This window comes from Triticum aestivum, chromosome 6B (genome assembly GCF_018294505.1).
Source record: "Triticum aestivum cultivar Chinese Spring chromosome 6B, IWGSC CS RefSeq v2.1, whole genome shotgun sequence".
Taxonomy (NCBI): domain Eukaryota; kingdom Viridiplantae; phylum Streptophyta; class Magnoliopsida; order Poales; family Poaceae; genus Triticum; species Triticum aestivum.
The window spans coordinates 46,227,327-46,235,924 of record NC_057810.1 but is presented as its reverse complement, the minus strand read 5'-3'; the positions used below and the strand labels follow the sequence as shown (position 1 = coordinate 46,235,924).

Sequence of the window (8,598 nt, the reverse complement as noted above, 5' to 3'; positions counted from 1 at the left end):
GGCCACGCTCTCGCCGCGCCGGCGGCCCTCCCCGTCACCCTTGCCGCCTCCCACGACGCCCTCTCCTGTGCGCGTCTTGCTATCCCCACGAAGCCCTCGCCGGCACGCTCCTGGCCTCCCTCCCCGCTCCCCCCATGGCAGACCATAAGCATGCACGAGGGGCGGCATCAATTTCACTCACTGGTGTGTTATCTTCTCCATCGTCCTTCATTCCCATTGACTGCAAGCAATCTTGTCGATTTCATTTATTTGATTTTGATTGTTCGTCACCACTCTGTTGTAGATGAAATAACCTCCGCTGCCCGTGGCTTCCTGACTCTCTGATGACAAGAACAGGCACTTGTGGCACTCATACAAGTCAACAGGCTGTACTCTAATGGTGCACAAAAGGGATGTACTCGATTAGTCATTTCGTCAGATTTTAATGTGAGTACTTACTGACAAATGCATGCTAGATTCATCAGTGCTCCACTGGTCCTTTCTCTGCAGCTTCCTTTTGGGTGTATTTTCTAGGCACATAGTATAATACATGATACATAAGGGCAACATGAATAGATTGAAATACTAAAATTCACTATTTGTAATGGATATGTCGTCTCCTTGAACAGATATGAGCAGCCGGTAGTATTTGTTCATCGCCATTTTTTGCATATAGGGGTAGTAAATAAATGTCTTCATACGGAATTATACATCAAAGGTGTGCTACAGTACTAGAGATATATTTATTTTCCCATTTTTTGATAACCGTCGCAAAGGACGGACACATATACAACAAGTATATTATTTCACCTGTTGAGCACTCATAATTGAACCCATACAACAAGTATTTGTAGTTCTTTCTTACAAGTTGAATATTTGCATAGTGATTTTGTATTAACTATAGATTCCCCTCAGCTACTGGAAGGTCCTAATTGCAATTCTGAGCACTCCTGATTGTACCCATACAACAATTCTTATAGTTCTTTCATAACAGTTGAGTATTTTCATATAGATTCTGTACTAATAGAGATTGCCATCAGCCAGTGAAATGTCCATTTTTTTGGATCACCTCAATTTTGCAACTCTGATCTATCTGTAATATTTTTCGAGTTATCAAGATTGTATCCATGACATGGGGAATATTCGTTGAATTAAATCTGAGTCTACACGTGATATCTTTATCTCTGTTTATCCCATTTGTTGAGCAGTGATATTATTTTTTAATGCTGCTTGTTGAGCAATTCCATCGAAGACCCGTGTTCACTGAACATTGTATTCATATGCTTCCATGTATTAAATTTTATATTTTTGTGGGTTTATGCAAGCCTTCTTGTTACCTGAATGTTGTTTATTCTGCAATACTTGTCTTACGTACAATCCAAGCTTCGACTCAAAGTCAGAAGTTGTTGGCTATGTCAACCCCTCCCCTGTTGTTCATATAGTCTTAGATTTGGATTTAGAATCTCTTTTTATTCTGCAACCAAAGTGTTAGTAAAGTATACTGATTAGCACCTACAATCTTTTGCAGGTTTTCATTTTATGTCTGATTTGTTTTCATATTCACTCACTCTCGAATCAATGGCAGTTGATAATATTATAAAATTAGTATTTTCCAATCAAGCAATTGTAGAATCCAAAGTTCAAGCTATCTGTTTTGAACAATCACACAATGATTGTACAAGAAATTTGGAGATACATATACAATAGCTAGCTATTGACAAGCCTGATTTTATGTTTTTTCTCGAGGGTCTCAATATCAATCAAATATTTTGATTTTTAGCTGAATGATGGAACAATGGATAGTGGTGCTTAATCTCAAACTAGGCCACTGAAAGCTTATTTACATAGATACTTTTATGTTTCCTTAGAATTTAGTCCACATTTATGACTGACTTTATGCTGCTAATTCTGTAACGACATGTTAGATTTTTGCTACATGTGTGAGGTGCTATGTTTTGTAATGACATGTCTTCTAGGCGTCAGGGAACGATTTGCTGCGACTACAACTAACATGCAATATATTTGTTTACAGCTCAGCATTCTTTCTTTTCTGTTGAGTTTTGTTGATATAGCAATTTTTTTTAGAAAAGGTGTTGATATAGCAATTAACATGCAATGATCTATATTTATATTACTTCCGAAGTTGCATGTGCACGATTGCTGAGTTAGACTGTTAGTATACGGAACTATTTGTATATGAGAAAAGAAAGCATTGCTTTAAAAATTAACCTATGGGTATGGTTTATCTTAGTTGTTGGTCTGCCATTTGAGGGCGTGAGCACGTGAACATTTTCAATGTACATATGATTTATACTTTCTTGATCAATAATAACGGACGTGCCAATGAAAGTAAGGTCTTTTTACAGTCAAATGGGAGGTTTGGAGTATGATATTTGGTCTATTCACATGGCATTGGCCCTGCTTGATCAACACACAATTCTTGCTGACTTCTTACATATCCTGATGCACCAGCCACATGCACCTGCACCTGGTCTTGTTTTCATATATGTTACAGGTCATAAGACACTCCATTTTTTATTTGCCACATTTCTATCCATGTTAAATTTGTGGTCATTTCATTATTTTTTTCTTGGTTATGGAGCAAATTATGCTTCCGCTAAATGCAGTTACAGCAGGTCAAAAAACTAAATACAGTTACACAGTAAAGTTTGAGGAAGATGGCTTTCATGATCACATTTATTTCCTCCTTATTGTTTTATACATTCAGAAGTTATGCTTGACAAGACAACTTATTTCTCAGACTAAACCATATATGTTAATACATTGATTTATGCTACAACAATGTAATTTTGGAATGTATAGCTCCTAAGTGCCGAATACATGAGACTCAAAACATGATTTGGTCTTATTGATAGCAATGTGAACCTTTAAAAAATTGTTTTAATTCATTTGTCTTCTCTTAGTGGACCTGGAATCTTTCTATGGCCTTTTTCCTAGGGCTGCATTATTTGATTTAATCCTTTTTTGCCCGAGCCGAAGGATCTAATGGTTCACAATCAACCCTTGGAAGAGTCAACATCTAGATCGACAAATTTTACAGCAAGGTTGTCATTAAATTCTTTTGAGCCCCCTATAGAAGTGAAGTTATTTCATGTTATTATAATTGTGCTTGCTATTTATCAGGTGACTGGAATTTTTGCCTGAGAAGTAGGTGAGACGGCAGTAAGGCTCAGATGGAGGTGACACTGCCTGTCGCGGCATCTCCAAGATGGAGATGGAGCTAGGACCTGGACGTAGGCAGGGACGGCGCAACTTGTCGTGGTGTCGGCGGCGGAGGACATGTAGCGGGTTATGGGGTTTGGGTAGAGGTGGGTTAGAGGGATGACGACGGCAGCAGCGGTACCTCGGGCAGACCAGGGCGGCAAGGCTGCAACGTGGACGGTCGTGTGTTTTGGCGTATGTCTGGAGGAAGAAGGTTACAGGTCCGTTGGATGCATATATGTGACGGTGGAGGGAAAACTGACCCGACTGAAGAGAAACCTTTTTGAGCCTGAAATAGTCGCTCTCAATTGTAACCATAGCAGCTTGGCACGGTTTTGAAGGATCAGAGTTGCTTGTGTGTTGTATGACTGAGTTTTTTCTTGCAAATTGAAGTCCTTTGTTTGCTCTATGTGTTGAAGACGTTCGTTCTACACGTCTTCCTATGGGTTTTGAAGAAATAGAGTTGCATGGCATGACATGGTGAAAAGAGAAGATGCACATGATGAGATGGAAACGAAATATGTGTTCTTTTATCTGTAAGTAGCTCCGTAGGTTAAGTCTCATTACATGAACCGAATCATCACACTCAACACGTGCATTGCACGTGCACATTTACTAGTAACAATAAGACAGCACATGAGTTTGACTCAAATGCATAAAAAAACTGAAGGTGAAAAGAAGATACTCCTATTGGACGAAAACAGTACTGATTCTGAATAAACAAAACTAGAGCGTACTCCTTATGTGTAACAATATTCTTTTTTAGTAGTTAGCTAAGCCATTATTGTGATGGACCACAAAACAGGTCAGAGCCCGCTAATGTTCCCGTTTATCAAAAATCAATTGCCACACTCACTAACAGCTAGCTAAACCATTATTATGATGGAACACAAAACAGGTCGGAGCCCGCTAATACAGCAAAGCTAAGCAACGCGCCAGCTTTCCGGTTCAGACATCTTATATCTGCAATTTTCTTCTTATGAGATGATGATGATGGGGTTGCCAGAACTCAACAGGACAATTGTAAAATATTCTTCAAGAGGGCTGGGACCATGATGATGTTGTACGTATCTGTTTGTCTGACGGAGCAAATCAAATCATCCTAGCTGACTGTGATGTTGTTATTGTTGTATGGTGCATTTTGTTCTGTTTCATGGGGTTTGGTTTAGGTGGAAGTGGTTGAGCTATCACCATGAGCTGACATTTTTATCCTTTTGAGCCTGATGAAGCCTAAGACGCATCCTGGGTTAGTATCTCTGTTTCTAAAGGTCGAAGGTCATATACTAAATAAACTAGAAAGTAGAAATGAGAAATTACATGTAAGTCCTTGAACAAATCAGCGATTTCTTCCTTTGCATTCATTAGCAGCGCGAGCAAGCTCACCCGTGGGCCTCTGTATTTCCGGGACGTGGATCCTCTGACTTAATAATCCCTGACATACCCTGCCTTTGAGTCACTGACAGGTGGGCCCTGTGCTCTATGGGACCCATATGGCAGTGACTCAAAGGTAGGCTAGGCCACGGCAGGGGATCCTCGTTCGTATTACCGAAGCAACTTTGTTGAAACCAAGAAGCTAATAAGCTTATAGGTGTAATGACCAAAAAGTTGTCGATGTATATTGGAAGGGGAATTGGATATCGCCTCCCTGAATAAAGCGATGCCAAAGAGGGCCAGAAGATAATCCCACTTCAACAAGACAGAGGATGCGAACACAAACCTGACAAGTTCCCCGATGGAGTCGGCCAAGCTTCACTTGATGAAGATGAAACTTCAGAACAAAAAGACGCTGCAAGGCCATCCCCTCCGTATGAAGCATCTGTCATGGACAAAAGCTAATCACATCACATCGTATGTCAAGGATGGACAACATCCTTCGACTCATAGACTCCACTTTGAGGAAGGGCATAGACATTTGGAAAGCCCCATTGTTACCATCAAAAGCGAAGGTCGGGAAGACGCGGGGGCCGATGGGAAGAGGCAGCCACCTCCTGGTCGTCTCCTCTCTTGATAACCCTAGAAAAACATTTTGTTGTAAGAAAGAGGACAAGTACCTCTATTGCTACTTGTTTAGCATGGGCAGCTAGACGACCAGTGAAGCGCTCCGAATTTCGCCCATTTGATCAAGAAGTGTAGTTTGTCTAAACCATGTGACCATGCCATTAACCTTTTTGCGAGAAGGATCTGGATTTTTCATAAAAGTTCACCTTAATTACAAATCACCATAAACATAATAAATATTACTTCAAGGTCTCTGAAACACAGAACAACCAGTACAGTCACCAGAACGAGTCGTCGACGTGTCGATGTACTCTACCGAAGCGGGCCTGGCCTTGTCGGTCACAGCTGGGAAATCTTCATGCATATGCCCTAATTAAAAACAAACGCCCTGAAGCCACAGTCATCGCCACTAAACCGTTTAATTAATTTAAATATCCTAACACCAGATCTGACCACTGTGTACACATGATGAGAAACCCTAACCATGCCAAATCAACACCTCGTCATTAACTTGCACTAGTCGAATGCCCATGTATTACAACGCGCTAAAAAATACACACATCACATACGAAGGCTAGTGATGATCTAGACACGATAGGATCAATGGTGGGCGGCAACTTGGAGGATCGTCTTTGATTTTACCAAAGATAATACATGGGTACATATATGCCACGTAATTTTCGGTAACAACAATAAATTATACGTCCGGAAATATTTGTCGCGGAAATGCATAAAGATGGATGTATTTCTGGACGGAGAGAGTAGTTTATAGTTTTTCTGAATAGAAATATGACAGATTATGTTATCTAATATGAAACAACATAGATTTTTATATGCCACGCGTTAAAATAGGAGCACATGGGCATTGTGTGCATGTGGTGGCAAAGGACAGATAAAATTTAAGGTAGGAAGACGAAGGTGACGACATGCCACCTACAACACCGTGGTATTGCTGTACATCCGATCTACTTGCTTAGTGTATCTCCGATGCCAACCCTTAAACTAGCCGCAAACATCCTGGTTGTGCGATCCGAACATGTTTTGGCATTCAACGTGGTCCTCTATCGGTTCGCTCAACAGTCCGGATGCATTATTTTTCGCAAACCGGAAACAAACTAGGTGGGCTTTGCATGCGTCCGGACCCCTACCACGCCCGCCTCTGAGTGCTCTGGCCCACCTAAAACCCTCCTCCCTCGCCAGCCTCCGACTGCTCTGGCCCACCTAAAACCGTCCTTCCTCGCCAGCATGCGTTCTCACCCGATGCCAACTGCCAGCATTCATGTCGATGTAGAGCGGCCGCTCCGCAATGTCGTCGGCCTAGAGCGTATGCGGCCTCTCACTGGCGCCGGCAAGCTGGCCGCACCGCGTACCCGGTATCCGCGCAAGTTCAATGTCAGAGCAACGATTGCTGTACGGGATGGGACAAATATCTACCACGCTGGTTCAATGCTCGTCCGCCCGTATTCCGCCATTAAGCAGGCTCGCCTGCCGAGGAACCACGCAACCGACGCTTGGCCTCACCCGAATCCACTATTTAAATATGGCCACAGGCCAGCTAAACTCCACACCACAGCACGTATGTTCCGAATCCTCCTTCCTTGCACCATATCCACCATGACCACAAGCTCTAGAGCTTCGTGGAAGAGCCTGTTGATTTTTCTATTTTTGCACACTAAGTGTTCTTTGTCCACTAGTGTCTCCATTCTTAACTATCCGCACTCGCTGCCTAGGAGGAATTGGTCGGTTGCTTCGTTGTTCGCTCGTCTGCTCTAGGTCGAGCTAGTGCGAGGAGTTTGTCCGGCAATAGCTATACATCGCTTACTGACATACCAACATACAAACAGTAGCCTCGCTTACATGGGAGTGCTAAGTAGGCTGGCCCAAGAAGCCGTTTGGGGAAGGTTCTAGGCAGTTCTTTTCCTTTTTCTGCGTTTCCCCTATCGATTTTCTTCTGTTTGTTTTAATTTATTTTAGTTTTTTTCAAAATATATGTCGACCTTTTTAGTAAACGCTGAATATTTTTTACTTACACGTTGAACATTTTGTAAATACATGTTGAACATTTTTTACATACACAGTGGAGAGTTTTTCAAACTTGCAAAATTGTGTTAAGTGTTAGAACATTTTTATAAAAAAATATGGAACAGTTTTTATATTTTATAAGCATTTCTTGAAGATTGTGCGATTTTTTTACATTTATGAACATTTTTCTTAAAATGTCATGTAACATATTTTCAAAATATGTGATGTTTTTTATTGGTACGAATATATTTTACAAATTAGGCGATCTTTGTACAAAATGTCTTGGACAATTTTAAAACATATGATTTTTTGAAAATGTCAAAAAGAGTTTTATTTTGAATGACACGAATATTTATTTAAAATAAGCCGAACAATTTCTTTTTGCTGCATTAATAGTTTTTGAATGAGATGTACTTAGAATATTTCAGAATATAATAAAATAAAAGGGCCAAAAACGAATAGAACAAACTGTACGAACGAAGGAATATGAAGGAGCACGCTACTGGGCCAGCCGACTAACTCGTGGCTTGAGGCAGATACACGATCAGTAGACGTGTCCAGTTGGTCCAGTAGTCCAGCTGAGTTGCAGGGTTACGGCCCAAGAACATGGCGCGCCAGGCCGTACCTGCCGCAGCCCGCTGCATGTGTCAACGGAGAGCGGGATAATGTTTCACAGTAACCGTGCATTCATAAAGGTGAGTGTATGTGAGGGCGTGTTTGGTTGCCCGCATAAGGTCCAACCAGGCCCGCACGGGAAGGATTCGGCCTGTTTGGTAGCCCGCATACATTATTGGGTCTGCATCGCACGCTTCTTAAAGCATCTCAAGGCATGACTCACTGGAAACGCACGAATCGGCAGTTTCTCCAGGGCCAGGCCCGAGCGGTGCACGTGGGCGGGCGCGGTCGAACGCGCGCGGCCACGCTCGAGAAGCCGCGTTGCTTCCCGAAGCACCGACAGTTATTAGCCTCACTGCCCCTCACCGCTCCCTCTCCCCACTCTTCCCCACTCTCCCAACTCTCACCGGCGGCGGTGGATCGGAGCAGAGGAAGAAGACCACCGGACTCCATCACCGGCGGCGGCGGATCGGAGCAGAGGAGGAAGACCACCGGACTCCATCAATGGCGGTAAGCACTTCTCTCTCTTCGACATGAACGCTTTATTCGATCCACGGTGATAGATTCGATCCACGGCGGACGGGAATGGGGAATAGAGGTAGCTAAGCATAGGGGTAATTCATACTAGTTCATAGCAGTTCATACGAGTTCATACATGCAAGATCGCTAGATTTCGGGATTGGGGGATAGGGGAATAGGGGGAAAGGGGGTACAGAACGGATACCGGCTGACTGTGGCGGCCGTCACCGGCGTGAGGAGTGG

At 42.7% G+C, this 8,598-nt stretch overlaps 1 long non-coding RNA gene across 2 annotated transcripts; it reads left to right on the top strand.

Moving 5' to 3' along the window:
- LOC123135642 (uncharacterized) lies at positions 1 to 3,610 on the top strand. Of its 2 annotated transcripts, XR_006466108.1 has the most exons (3): positions 1 to 183; positions 284 to 3,044; positions 3,124 to 3,610. It is a non-coding gene; the product is annotated as an uncharacterized lncRNA (long non-coding RNA). The 2 variants fall into 2 exon arrangements; XR_006466107.1 differs by having other exon boundaries at positions 7 to 3,044.
- Positions 3,611 to 8,598: the final 4,988 nt, after the last annotated feature.